Genomic DNA, 15,917 nt, shown 5'->3' on the forward strand with positions numbered 1-15,917 from the left:
CGATTTCTCTGGACTTACCGTATGCATTCAAAACATCTCTGACTTTATATGGAGAGCCGCCGCTAGGTGTCGCGTTGCTCGATGCAAACTTCCGTTGCTTTCGATGAAATGGAATGGTATCGAGGACGTTTCGGGTCACTGGGTGGTTAAAACGGCATGTATACTTATATAAAGTATAGGGAGAAGTCATCGGATCATTTTGTGACCTAGTTCTCGCCAGAAACCGGTAGACAAAAGGTATAACTTGTTGAAATTAAACTGTGAATTGAGCCCCCCCCCCCCCCCCCCTGAAATCCAAGATGGCGAGTGTCGTCGCTTTACTTTTTAGCTCACCTGAGCCAAAGACTCAAGTAAGCTTTTCTGATCACAATTTGTCCGTTGTTTGTCGTTGTTGTAAACTTTTCCAATTTTAATCTTCTTCTCAAGAACCACTGGGCAGATTTCAACCAAATTTGGCACAAAGCACCACTAGGTGAAGGGGATTCAAGTTTGAAGGGCCACGCCCTCTTTAAACTGTGTTAAAGGGGAGATAATTGAGAATTATTGAAAATTTGTTGGTATTTTTAAAAAATCTTCTTCTCAAAAACTATTCGGCCTGAAAAGCTGTAACCTGTATGGAAATATCCTGAAATTTGTTTGGAGGCATCCTCAGGTATACTCTGTCCCAAGATATTTTGGATTCACATTTGGCTTAATTGCTTGATATTTATAAATACCTCAGGGTTCAAACGATGTTCATTCAAAACTATGAAAAATTTCCCAAGATTTCTCAGTCGAAACGCCCCTGGAAAATATCCCTTTCAACTATTTCAATTGCACTTCTTTCACAGGTAAGTGTATTTTTATTAAAAATCGTCCAAATGTGCAGCATAAATATCTTGGGACAGACTATAGTGTAGATTCAAGTTTGTTCAAATCATCGTTCCCGGGGGTAGGGAGGGGCCACAATTGAGGGATCAAGTTTTACATAGGAATATATAGAGAAAATCTTTAAAAATCTTCTTCTCAAAAACTATTAGGCCAGAAAAGCTCAAATTAAAATGAAAGCATCCTCAGGTAGTGTAGATTCAAGTTTGTTCAAATCATAGTCCCTGGTGGTATGGTGGGGCCACAATGGGGAATGGATTTTTACAAAGGAATATATTGAGGAAATCTTTAAAAATCGTCTTCTCAAAAACTATTAGGCCAGAAAAGCTCAACTTAAAATGGGAGCATCCTTATAGATAGTGTAGATTCAAGTTTGTTCAAATCATGGTCCCCGGGGGTAGGAAGGGGCCACAATAGGGGGATCAAGTTTTACACAGGAATATATAGAGAAAATCTTTTAAAATCTTCTTCTCAAAAACTATTATAGGCCAGGAATGCTCAAATTTGAGTGGAAGTATCCTCAGATAGTGTAGGCTCAAGTTTGTTCAAATCAAGGTCCCCGGGGGTAGGGTGGGGTCACAATTGGGGGATAAATTTTTATACAGGAATATATAGAGAAAATCTTTTTAAAAAAATTCTTTTAAAAACTACTAGGCCAAGAAAGCTCAAATTGGCGTGTAACCATCTTCAGATAATGTAGATTCAAGTTTGTTCAAATCATGGTTCCTGGGGTAGGGCAGGGCCACAATGGGGGATAAATTTTTATATATAGAGAAAACTTCTTCCCAAAACTATTAGGCAAGGAAAGCCCAAATTTGATTGGAAGCATCCCCAGATCGTATAGATTCAATTTTGTTTAAATAATAGTCCAGGGGTAGGGTGAGGCCACAATGGGGGATGAATTTTTACATAGGAATATATAGAGAAAATCTTTAAAAAATTTCTTTTTAAAGACTATTGGGCCAGAAAAGCTTAAACTTGTGTAGAGACATCCTCGGGTAGTGTAAATTCAAGTTTGCAAAATCACAGTCCCTAGTGGTAGGGCGGGGCCGTGATGGCAGTTTGAATTTTTACATAGGAATATATAGAGAAAATCTTTATAAATATTCTGGGAAAGTTTTCGGTCCAAAACTCAGTACTTAGTGTGAAAGCAGAGGTTATGCAGATTTAAGTTTGATGAAACCATGATTCCCTAGAGAAAAGTGAGGCCACGCAATGGGGGGGGGGGGGGGGGTATATAGGAAAAGAAAAAAATCTTCTTACAGGTACAACAAAAAAAGGGGCTTAATATTTACCCAAAAAAGAGGTGGGTAAAAATTGGCAGATTTTCAATTTTTTTTTAGCATTACCGTATCAAAATACCTCGACAACTAATGTCGAGGTATTTTGATACTGTAATGCTAATTTGATCAGAATTAAGGCAATTGTTGCTCAGGTGAGTGATGTGGCCCCTGGGCCTTTTGTTTTAATGTACATATGATACACATTTTTTAAAACAACGATAAAGGGCGATTTTAACGGCGTATTTTATTTCGATACCATAGAACATATATTGAATGACCATTTATGTATATTTTTTTTATTCGGGAATAAATTGTTATAAATTTCAGTGTCTGACAACCGAGCCCCTGTGGTTTTAAATTCAAAATAGATTTTAAAAAGGTAAAAACGGCAGGGTAATGCTATTTTTTGATTTCTGGAATATAAAATTACACATATTAAGCCATTTATTTTTCGAATTTTGTCTGGTTTAGACAGAGACATATTTTTTTATATGTCTCTGGTTTAGATGTTACATTTTAGATATATGATATTTAAAAATGCGAGATTGTGGTGTAACGGTATATGCAAAATGCGTAATTGTGGATTAACCGTATATGAAAAATGCGGGATCGCGGGTTATCGGTATATATACAAAGTGTGTGATTGTGGATTAATCTGTGTCCTCGTTCTGTACCAAGTATTACAGTACTGCCTGACTATGAAAAAAAGACAAACAATATAGACATGTCACTTTAAGTTTATTGACTTTTATCTACAGCTCGCTACATTTACCCAAACATCATTTGTATACAAGTATTATGTTTTTCATGGTAAGTGTAAACACAATAAAAATAAACATAATACTATATATATACGTTATCAATGTATTTCATCACGTTCATTGAGTGCGTAAACAAAGCAAAAAAATTCTCAAAAGAAAATGACATTAACTTGAGTTGTCCTATCTATCTGGTCAACAGAGATACAGAGTGTGAGAAATGTGCTTAAACACCATTAACAACACATAGGATTAGCAGCTTGCTAAATACAAATTGAGGTCATCATGACCTACTTTCACATTGATATACATGAGTAAATGACTCCTGGTATGATTAATGGTACTTCATTTCTAAAACACAAGTTTTTTTTTTTTCCAAATAGATATGTTCTAAAATAGTTTCACCATAAACTACCATAATTCTAATTGGGTCATTGTGACCTACATTTTGAGCACAACAAGCAATATATGATGCACCAATTGTTACACATGCACAGCTCAAACTTAATGAATTAATCTAACATCAACTATTAATATATTGAAATTAAAACTACATAACATTGTATAAAAAACCATCTAAAACTTATCAAATTCTTATCAAAAGCTTATCAGATCACTTCTTTCCAAATGATCACGGTATATTGTAAAAATACATTAACTGATATTCAATCCTACCAATAAAACTGTCAGGGATAAACACCATCAAATTCATTTCTCATTCTCAAGGGGAATAACTGTTTTTTCATCCTGACTGAAAAATACAAATTTTGAGTTATTCCCCTTTGAATATAATGTTTACTACAACATACAAGATTATTTGTGTAAAAATCAAAATTGAAAAAAACAACAACATGTGACACATTGGCTACAATTGTAATGGACATCTCCGTCCTAGCACCGAAAGATACCAGAAATTTCAGGAGCTTAGATATGTAAAACATATTATATACTGACAAAATTTACACTAAGATAAAATTAATAAAAAACGTATGATAACAAATACAGTAGAGTTCACATACACAAAAAAAACCCGATTCCATTGATGATGCCTTATTCATAAAGAGATAAGGTACACAGAGCACAGAGTCTATTGAGGATGCGTTATATATGCAGATTTCACCTATACAGATACAAAGTTTATTGATGAAGCGTTATTTTTGTGCAGATTTCACATGCACAGCAACAGTGTCCATTGATGACGCATTATTTTGGTTCACCTACACAGATACAGAGTCCATTCATGAAACGTTGTTTATGTAGAGTTCACGCACAGAACACAAAGTCCGTTGATGACCGGTAATTATTTAGCTTCTGTAACTCCATTGGAATTATGGGTAATCCGGGCAGGTTTTCTACTGTCTCCCCCTGAAGGCGTTTAAAAAAGCAGCTTTTCTGCAAGAAACAAAAATAATTAATTTATAATTGTATTAAATGATTAATACCAAATACTTGGACAAGAAGGAAAGAAAAAGTGAGCAAGCTCAAATACCCCATGTTCTCCCATTACTTGACAACGCTACACATCATGAATGGCAGAATATATATGCATTAAGGTGGCATTCTACACCACTTTTTGATGACGCAGTACGCAAAAAAAGTTAATCCTGGTACTGGCTGATTGCAACTGAGGCGAATTGTATGGGGACCGCTCTTTTGAAAAATTTGTTAAATAAATAGAATAAGTCAAAATTTTTATTAAATTCATTATTTACATGAAAGGTGGAATGGGACACCTTCATGTTGTGTCGTATTATTTATCGAAATAAACAATAAATCAAGTGTAATTTTATAAATAGTTTCTTTCCCATCATTGTTACCTTACAGCGCAGTGCAGTGGGTTAGAGCGCTCACTACGGACCTGTAAGTCACGAGTTCGAGTCGGGTTTGAAAATTTGTTACTTTTCCAAAATTTTCTTAAACAGATTTTTTGGTTAAATATTGTGAAAGAAAATTCTAAACCAATGAAAGTATTTCAGTAGTAATGTACTTTAATCCACATTTTTATTGACAGATGTTCCAAACCACCTTAATTAACGGGATGGGAGGGTGGCTTTGAATTTCTCTCAGGTTGGGATACATAAATCCTAATTATCTACCCTTGAAAAGGGGCACGTTCCTTAATTTTCAAAACTTTGAATCTTCTTTGCCTAAGGGTGCTTTGTGCCAAGTTTGGTTGAAATTGACCCAGTAGTTCGGGGGGAGATGTTGAAAATGTGAAAAGTTGACGGACAGAGGACAGACAAACAAACAGACAGACAGACGACAGACAAAATGTGATCAGAAAGGTTCACTTGAGCTTTCAGCTCAGTTAGCTAAAAATGATAAAGGGCATTACTAGCAAAACATTATCAGATCAAAACTTTCTGCAATTATGCACATATTTAATCATTTGTCTAAAACAGCAACATACTAAATTCTAATGGTTCAAAATTTGAAGACAAAACATTGTAATTAAAATTTCCTAGAAATGTGCAAATCAACACATTGTGCCCTAACTATCTACAAAAACAAGAGGCCAACTGGCCTTAACGGTCACCTGAGTAGCATATATCCCATACACAAACTTGTCAAGGAGTCTCATATGCATCTAATTAACTAGGTTTCATACTGGAGTAGAAAAATTATAAATTTGTAATGACGACCACATTTCAAAAAGAACTGGGAAACCTATAATTTTGGTGAAAAACTAAAAGATCTGGTCTACAAAATCATGAATTCAGTTTTCCTTTCAGGTGTGTGGGAGTAAAGAAGATAATTTTTTAACGTTATATGCATTAACATCTATACATCCATTTTGGCCCTGCCTGAGAGTCAAAACCCATACCCCAGGGGACATGAAAATTAAAATTTCAGTAGAGGACTTCCTGGTAAACATAATTATTATTCAGTTTTTTATACAGATGTGTGAGAATAGAGAAGAAGATTTTTAAACATTATATGCATTAACACTATATTGCCATATTGCCACCACCCCCTCATGTCCTGAACCCCTGACCCAGGGGCCATGAATTTCACAATTTAGGTAAAGGAGATTGTGGATATCATAACCATGTATTCAGTTTTTTGCCCACATGTGTGGGAGTAGAAAATAAGATTTTTTAATATTTAAAGCATTTTACTATATGGCCATATTGGCCCCACCCTAGAGCCTAATCACCTAACAAAGGGGTCATGAATTTCACAATTTTGGTAGAGGGCCTCATGGACATCATAACCATGCATTTGGTTTTTAACAAATATATATGGGAGTAGAGAAGAAGATTTTCTAAGATTTAATACATTTTTACTATTTGGCCATATTGGCCTCACCCTAGAGCCTGAACCCCTGACTGAGGGGTCATGAATTTCACAATTTTGGTAGAGGGCTTCATGGACATCATAACCATGCATTTAGTTTTTAACAAATATATATTGGAGAAGAGAAGAAGATTTTCTAAGATTTAATACATTTTTACTATCTGGCCATATTGGCCCCACCCTAGAGACTGAACCCCTGACCCAGGGGTCATGAATTTCACAATTTTGGTAGAGGGTTTCATGGACATCATTATCATGCATTTAGTTTTTAACAAATATATATGATAGTAGAGAAGAAGATTTTCTAAGATTTAATACATTTTTACTATATGGCCATATTGGACCCCACCCTAGAGCCAGAACCCCTGACCCAGGGGCCATAAATTTCACAATTTTGGTAGAGGGCCTCACGGACATCATAACCATGCAACCAGTTTTTTCCTCACATGCGTGGGAGTAGAGAAGAAGATTTTTGAAAATTAGGCTTTTTTTGCATATTTAGCCCCACCTGTGGCACCCCAGGGGTGGTAGAGCCATAAATTTAACAATTTAGATTCTTCTTACCATAGAGATGCTTCACACCAAAAATGGTAACGATTGGCCTGGTAGTTTTCAAGAAGAAGTTAAAAAATGTAAAATTGTTAACGCACGACGACGGACGAAGACCAATTGCAATAAGTCACCTGAGTGACTCAGGTGACCTAAAAATCATTGCTAAATTCAACATTTGGACAACAAACTAAGTTCCATGGAGGTAAAATTCCCAGAAAGATAAATAAATCAGAACTCCCTAGTAATTAGCACATCTACACGTTGTGTCCTAAATACCTTAGAAGTTTCATATTAAACATGATAAATTTCTGTGCAGCTGTTTTATAAATTATAATATATGTTTTGCTTAAAATCCAGGACTGACTGACATAGGTTGAAATCATTATTCTCTAACAATTCCATTACATGGGGTATAATAATGGCACAATTAGCAAAACAAAGATACATTTACAATTGATAAAGATCCAACATTTACAATGTTTAATTGTTTAGTTATTATTTGTTTTATAATATTCCACATTCAGAAAATAAAACTTGTATAACATGATGTTTCTCACTCAGCAACAGACAGCCATGTTTGGATGATCACAAAGTGTGAAATAAACAGGAGTCAGTATTACAGTCCATGTGAATTATACACAGCTCAATTTCAGCTGCAGATGTTGAACAAAGTGACAAACAACATGTGTGGTTTTGAGAGCAGACTAGATTTGTACAGAAACATTTACAACCTGTCAATATCCCAGCTATCTCCATTATACGGCTGGTGTTGAGCTGGACATGGCCTCCTCATCAGGACGGGGTCTGTGTTCATCTACAACAAGGCATTAATTAGCTGTTAATTAATCCACTCCATACATTATATTTAATTATAGAGCTACATCTACAAATTAAAACTTTAACCTGATTACCATGATACTTGCTTTATTATTTGTCTAATTAATTAAATTAGGTCAATTAACATGTAACAAAACAACCGATTACAAATACATGCGTCAGTGAGTTTTACTTTCGTTTAGTTGATGAGTTGTTGTGACGAGGTGTCCTGTATCTGATGTCTCCATCAGGACGGGGTCTGTGTTCATCTACAACAAGTCATTAATTAGCTGTTAATTAATTAATTACATACAGTATATGTAATGATAGAGCTACATCTACACATTAAAACTTTAACCTGATTACCATGACACTTGCTTTAATATTTATCTAAATAATTAAATTAAGTCAATTTACACGTCACAAAATAACTGATTACAAATAACATGAGTCACTCTATATATTTTATAATTAAATACAGCAACCTGCTATTTCTATTCACTAAATACAATGACATGTAACTGTACATTTAACTAATAAAATAATGTATCTAATTTCTGTTTATTTTAGATAAACACTGAATCCCAATGACTGGTAGATACAGCTAACCCTGTAACAATGAGTTGTTTATATTGACAAACAATCACACAGATAAACATGTCTTACATGTATCTTATTGACTGATAATTAACACGGACTGTGTGTCTTAGTTATCTATCTCTAATTAATGTGAATGATAATGACTCAGACTTACCTGTCAGAGCGTCCTGTCTGGTGATATACCTGTAGACACGCACCTTGTTGTTGTACCATGATACGACCCAGAGACGGTGAGTGTTGACATCATAACTCAGGCCCCGTGGTACATCCATCTCTTGTGATTTTGTCAGTAGATGTGACAGGAACTGACCGTCCTTATTTATCATCTGTATTGTTTTGGTTGTATCATCACACACCAGGATGTGTGACAGTGTGTCAGTACAGATTCCATGTGGTTCTAGTCGTGATCCTGATGGATGTCCTGTGTAGGAGAAACGATGTCTTCCTCCACGCTCTGTCACCACTACAGCACCAGACTCATAGATAGAGTCAGACACCACGACATCCCCATTGTTGTTCTCTGTTATATAGAGAGGATATCTATACAGTCCCTGTCCTGTGTTGTGGTACTGTATGGTTTGTGCGAGTTGTCCACTCTGGTTGTACCGGGTTACCTTAGCTGTCACTGTATAATTGTTACGCATCCCGACCAGTAGATCCCCAGTGGACGGGGACCAGTACACACACCGTGGTCTCCATGTAGAGTCTGTTCTCTCTATAAATGTGGTGGTTGTTTTCATATCCTTTGACAGTTTGTTGATGTTAGAATACCTATCTATATAAATCAGTTCACTCTCACTGTTCACTGTGTGTAATCCATAACCACTATCTGAATCCTCCACACGATGTAGAGGGACACCTGTTGTGTCTGTCAACATGAGATTGTTTTCATCATCACTGACCCAGACCCGGTCTGATGTCACACAGGAAATGTGATAACACCAATCAACACCTGTCACTGTGAGAGATTGATGGAGCTCAGCACCAGACGTCAGTTTCAGCAGACACTGGTTTCCTACGCGTCGGTTTCCTCTCTCTGTGATTTGGATTGCACTCAGTGACTCCATCACATCCTCCTTGTTGAGTGACTCAGTCATGGAGAGCTGGCTGGTGTGGAGTGTAAGATGTATCTGGGGGAGGGCTGTCTTTGTGAATGAGAGGAATTGTAGTGCACTGAATGTGAATGCTGGCTGTACATATTTGTGTTCATATCTCCTTAGTCTGACAATATGTCTGATCATTTTTATCTTTTGTTTTTTACATCTGTGTTTGAAATCAAAGTAACATAACACATTGTTCAATAGATCATATACCACATAGTCAATGAGATCCTTCAGTGTCTGGGCCTTTGTTAACATCTCTGATTGAAGGGGGGAGAATTCTGTGTGACAGGTTTTGACATCAGCTTTGATTCCTGTCAGGAGAACAGGTCTGTAAAAGAGAGCCTCACTTCTGATGGTGTGAATGGTTCCTCTGTGTTGTTGTCGCTTTGTTTTATAGGCTGTTTTAACATCTATCTGAGTGTGTTTTCTATGTGTTTGGCAATTATTACAGGCAGGAACTTGACAAGGTTCACAGTACTTTGTATAAACATGGCGAGGATGTCTCACACAGATCTCTTGTGTTGGGATGTAGTTGATTTTATCACGGTGTGACACAACATCATGGTCTATTGTTTGGAGATCTTTTACATGGTTCTCTTTACACTGGGGACACAGATCACATGGACACGATACACAATAGTACGCTGTGTCCCCCGGACACTTAGAACATTGATGTACTTGGCACGGGGAGCTTGCTGTGATGTATTGGGAGCTTGCTGTGTCCATGATGTGGGCGGTCTGAGTCACAACCTGTTGAATGAAAATAAAGAGTTTTAGGATTATTATTGTTTTATAGATTCAATGTCAAATTTTAAAAGAAATATATTTGGGTTTTTTAAAGATTGATATATTTTCTCTACTTGGATAATTGACGGTCTATTATTCTGGTTCTGATTATAGAGACACTCAACCAGTAGAAAAATACAACACAAGATTGCTGAGTGAGAAAGAGGTGCTCTCTCTCTCTCTCTCTCTTTCTCTTTATCCCTACATTTCTTTCTCTCTGTTTCTCTCTCTTGGGTGTGTACATAATTGAGAAAGTGTACTATATGATTATCTAGCAAAGAAAGTCAGAGAGAGAAAAAAAATAAGATGTAGAGTACACGTCTCAATTTAGTTCAATTCAATTACCGGGTATTTACTGTCTCGATTTACCTAACATGTACTCATGCTCTTTCTATTTCTTTCTCTCAATCTCAGTTTCTCACAATTTCAATACTAAACATGCACTCTTGCCCTCTCTCTCTCTCTCTCTCTCTCTCTCTCTCTCTCTCTCTCTCTAGATCTTATTCCTCCTCTCTCTCTGATTTTTTTTCTAACACATGCTTTTTCTCTGTCTCCTCAGATTTCTCTTCTAAACATGTATTTTTGCTCTCTCTTTCTATCTATTTCTCTCTTTCAGACAAACTCCATTAAACATGTACATGTACTGAATATATCTTACTCTCAAAGATGTAATCTCTCTCTCTTTCTCTCTCTCTCTCTCTGACCTATTCTTATAAACATGTGCATCTTACTATTGTAATTTCTCTCTCTCTCTCTCTTTTTCTCTCTGAGTTACTCTCTGTTAAACATATGCATCTTTCTATTTCTCTTAGACATGTAATCTCTCTATCTCTCTCTCTCTCTCTCTCTCTCTCTCACACACACATTATAACTCCTTCATTTACTATCTCAAAATTTTACAGCTAAGCAAGTACTTCTTATCTCTCATTCTTTCTCTAAGCCTCTGTCCCTCATATTTCATGAATAAACATGTACCGGTAAAAACTTTTTATCTTTTATGTAAACATGTGCATCTTACTTATTCTCTCAGATATGTACATGTAGTCTCTCTCTCTCTCTCTCTCTCTCTCTCTCTCTCTCTCTCTCTCTCTCTCTTGTGACTTCCTCTTATACATGTAAACATGTGCATCTTACTTATTCTCTCAGACATGTAGTCTCTCTTCTCTCTCTCTCTCTCTCTCTCTCTCTCTCTCTCGTGACTTCCTCTTATACATGTAAACATGTGCATCTTACTTATTCTCTCAGACATGTAGTCTTTCTCTCTCTCTCTCTCTCTCTCTCTCTCTTGTGACTTACTCTTATACATGTAAACATGTGCATCTTATTCTCTCAGACATGTAGTCTCTCTCTCTCTCTCTCTCTCTCTCTCTCTCTCTCTCTCTCTCTCTTGTGACTTACTCTTATACATGTAAACATGTGCATCTTATTCTCTCAGACATGTAGTCTCTCTCTCTCTCTCTCTCTCTCTCTCTCTCTCTCTCTCTCTTGTGACTTACTCTTATACATGTAAACATGTGCATCTTATTCTCTCAGGCATGTAGTCTCTCTCTCTCTCTCTCTCTCTCTCTCTCTCTCTCTCTCTCTCTCTCTCTCTCTTGTGACTTACTCTTATACATGTAAACATGTGCATCTTATTCTCTCAGGCATGTAGTCTCTGTTTCTTACTCACTGACTTAGTCTTGTAAACATGTGCATCTAACTATTTTTCTCAGACGTATTCTCTCTCTCTCTCTCTCTCTCTCTCTCTCTCTCTCTCTCTCTCTCTCTCTCTCTCTCTCTCTCTCTCTCTCTCTTCTCTGACTTACTTTGTCAAACATATGCATCATTCTATTTCTCTCAGACATGTAATCAATTTCTTTCTTTTATTATTACTTTCTTTCACTATCTCATGATTTTACAGCTAAACATGAACTTCTTATCTCTCATTTTTTCTCCAAGCCGCTGTCCCACATAATTTCCTAATAAATCTGTTCTCTTGCTTTCTAACTGTTCTCTCTTTCCCTAACACTTTCACTGCCAAACGTCTCTCTCTCTCTCTCTCTCTCTCCTAACATGTAATCTTGCTATCATCCCTCTCTTCTCTCTGTCTGTCTCTCTTTTTTTCAGATGAACTCAGCTAAACTTTGTCTCTTAATCTCATTCTTTTTTGTTCCTCATCCATCACTCCTTATTGCTCTGTATAACATGTCTGTTTGCTCTCTCTCTCTCTTTTTCTCTCTCTGACTTTCTCTGTTAAACATATGCATCTTTCTATTTCTCTTAGACATGTAATCGATCTCTCTTTCTCTCTTTATTACTTTCTTTAAAATGCAGTTGTGACATTACCCCATGTAGAGAACATTTTGTACTTGCTATCAATATTCAATGCACACCTAATCATCAAATGTGTGCAAAATGGGAACCCACCAATGTATACATGTTAATTACTGGCTTATGTCCAATGCTTTGTTATCTCCCTTAACCTGGCTGATTTTTTACTCTAACACATCAATCATCAAATGGGAATGTGGGCAATAGTTATATTGTCAGTTCCTGGGTAAGAAATTGATGTTGACCTCGGCCTATGCTCTCGAGCAACAGTTCTTACCCCAGGACTAACACAATGACTACTGCCCTCATACCCATTTAAAAATGTAAAATGTCTATGAATGACACACGACGACAAACGTGAGATAGCAATGGGTCTCCTGAGTGACTCAGGTGACCTAAAAATACATAGAATAGTTACATGAACATAGTGATATTACATGAATACTATACCACATATATTCTCTCTTTGATCTCGCAGTACACAGCACAGTCAAACACAGCCTTGGAACCTGTAAAGAGACCATCAACTGTTACATACTACAGACTGGTATAACCTATCAGTCAACAGTCAGACACAGAGAACCTGTAAAGAGACCATCAACTGTTACATTCTAGTACTTGATGATATCCCGCACAAGTGTGGGATTTAATAATTTATATGACACAAAGCTTAATTACATGTACGTATATGTTGATCCATATTTTTTGGTTTATTTATGTAAATATAGTGTCCGATTTTATTTCTTAATTGCTTTATTAACCTTTTCTCAAACTCGTAAAAATCTACATTTACTATATTAATTACTGCTTACTCTCAAACATGTACTTTCAATCTATGTTAATTTTCTCTCTCTCCTCTCTCTCTCTCTCTTTCTTTACACACAGATCACCATAACTTAGTTATAGAAATGAGGGCCGACACAGGATTTGTCTTCTGTCTGATTCTATTGAAACACTGTTTTTCAAATGTGACACATATCTTCAGTGTATTCTTATTTACAATTCACCTATGAAATACAGAATGTAACTTTTTATAATGTGTTTATAAAACATAGGTATATTTGTGTCATTATCCCATGTAGAGAACGGACTGTAATTACTACCCAAAATACAATTCACACCTAGTCCTCAAATTTGTGCAAAATGGGAGCCCACCAATGTATATATGTTAATTACCGGCTTATGGCCCATGCTTTGCTATTCCCCTATCCCTGGCTGATTGTTTGACTGTCCCCCCGGGCAGATAATTGGACAATACCCCAGCCCTGACATTCGACAAGAATATGTTTCTCCTCATCTAACACATCAATCATCGAATGGGAATGTGGGCAATAGTTATATTGTCAGTTCCTGGGTAAGAAATTGATGTTGACCTCGGCCTATGCTCTCGGGCAACAGTTCTTACCCAAGGACTAACTCAATGACTACTGCCCTCATACCCATTTAAAAGATGTATACTAAAATGTCTATGAATGACACACGACAACAAACGTGACATAGCAATGGGTCTCCTGAGTGACTCAGGTGACCTAAAAATACAGAGTATAGCTACATGAACATAGTGATATTACATGAATACTATACCATATATATTCTCTCTTTGATCTATCAGTACACAGCACAGTCAAACACAGCCTTGGAACCTGTAAAGAGGCCATCAACTGTTACATACTACAGACTGGTAAAACCTATCAGTCAACAGTCAGACACAGAGAACCTGTAAAGAGACCATCAACTGTTACATTCTAGTACTTGATGATGTCCCGCACAAGTGCGTGATTTAATAATATACACATTTATATGATACAATGCTTAATATTTCGAAAATTATTTTTTGGTTCATTTTTGTACATATTTTGTCTGATGTTTTTCTTAATTGTTTTCTTAACCTTTTCTTTAAAATTGAAATAAAAAACCAACTGCATGGCTGGATATTTACAGGAGCGGCGATGAAAAATCTAAACTAAAATGGATGACATATACATATTATATACCCATCAGTTTTCCTTCCTTGATACTGTCAGTTTTACAGAGTTTGGTCTGAGTTTCCGGATCACCACACTGTGGTTTTCCGATTCCGTATCACTGCTCTCTGAAACTGATAACGTCTGTATTTTAGCCCGTTTTTAAAAGAGTTCGTATAAAATACAGTCAAACTTCATTATCTCGAACTAGATGGGTCTGTTTAAAAACTTTGAGATATCCGAGTATTTGAAATATCAAGGTACAATACTTAAAGCGGAAGGAAAGTCAAAAATACATTTTATTTATATTAATAAAGTGTTTTAAATTATCACACATGGTCATGCTGTTTTGAAAATAAACTACATAATTAAGCTATAATGCACGTTTGAAGTGAGAAATTGTATTTACGGGAGGCTGACATGATGTAGAACTCTTTTGTATTGAAAACCAAGAAAATTAATTATTTTGACGTCCCACAATCTATTCTGGTTTGGTTTACATACATGCATACGACGTATACAATGCTCTGAATAAAACACTGGTTTAGGCCTAACAAAAAAAATAGTTTGTTTCCGCTTTCACTCTTTCATGATGAAAAAAAGTAGGGTCGGTTGGTCGGAAATTTTTTATTTTTTCAAATATTTTTTTCCCTTTAATATTGCAGTATCCATACATGCCGGTTAGATACTGGTATGGTATAAATGGTATTAAGCTGGTCTTAAGAAAACACAATTTGAAAAATGATATTATATATCAGATACTTCCTCTGCCAACGATGAGAGCATTAATAAAATATACAACACATGGAAACAAACAGCCATTTGAAACAAAACGTTTGTTACACTGATTTGAGAAGAGTAACTGCTTCAAGCATTTTTGTGACCAAAATTTTGATTAATTTTTTTTTCCAAATTGGATAAAAACGAAAATAAACGATTTATCATCAAAAACCCTTAAAAAAAGTTTTGAGTCGGGGGGGGGGGGGGGGGGGGGTAAAAGCTAGTGTCGGTCGGGAAAGCGGAAACAAACAATTTTTTTTTTAGGCCTTATGCCTTTCTGTTACTCAAGTAATCGACGGAACAAAAATAATGTTTAGGTTCACACTTCAATCTAAAGAATATTATATGTATGCATAAATATATGATTTTTTATTAAAGCACATAGTAGGCCAATTCATTTAATTTTGTATTCCTACAAATTTTCTCTATCAAATTAGAACGATGTCGATTATTTGTTTCAATGTTCAATTGTTCCGCCCCCTCCTTCTCAGTTTTATATATTCAAATACATTAATGTATTAAATTAATTAAATTAGTTTATTAAAACATCCTACCATATTCACCATTCTATTAATGATCACTATTGATGTGAATCATTAGTAGTATAGGAAAACGGTTTAGGAAAAACAAAACATTTTTAATGAACATTCATCGCCCAGTCCCCTTTCAACCTCCCTATTTGATGTACACATGATTTATTCATATAAATGTAGAACACAATCTGTTCATTGTTTACAAATTCATGTAAAAAGTTTACTTAATCTTTCCTGGTATAAAAATGTATGAAATTAAAAGACACTA

General features: G+C 35.9%; 2 pseudogenes; both read right to left on the bottom strand.

Moving 5' to 3' along the window:
* Positions 1-236, bottom strand: part of LOC128171904 (talin-1-like) — a 59,946-nt pseudogene extending 59,710 nt beyond the window's left edge.
* A 2,635-nt stretch (positions 237-2,871) lies between these two features.
* On the bottom strand, positions 2,872-15,000 carry LOC128171378 (uncharacterized; annotated as a pseudogene).
* Positions 15,001-15,917: the final 917 nt, after the last annotated feature.

This window comes from Crassostrea angulata, chromosome 2 (genome assembly GCF_025612915.1).
Source record: "Crassostrea angulata isolate pt1a10 chromosome 2, ASM2561291v2, whole genome shotgun sequence".
NCBI classification, from domain to species: Eukaryota; Metazoa; Mollusca; class Bivalvia; order Ostreida; family Ostreidae; genus Magallana; species Magallana angulata.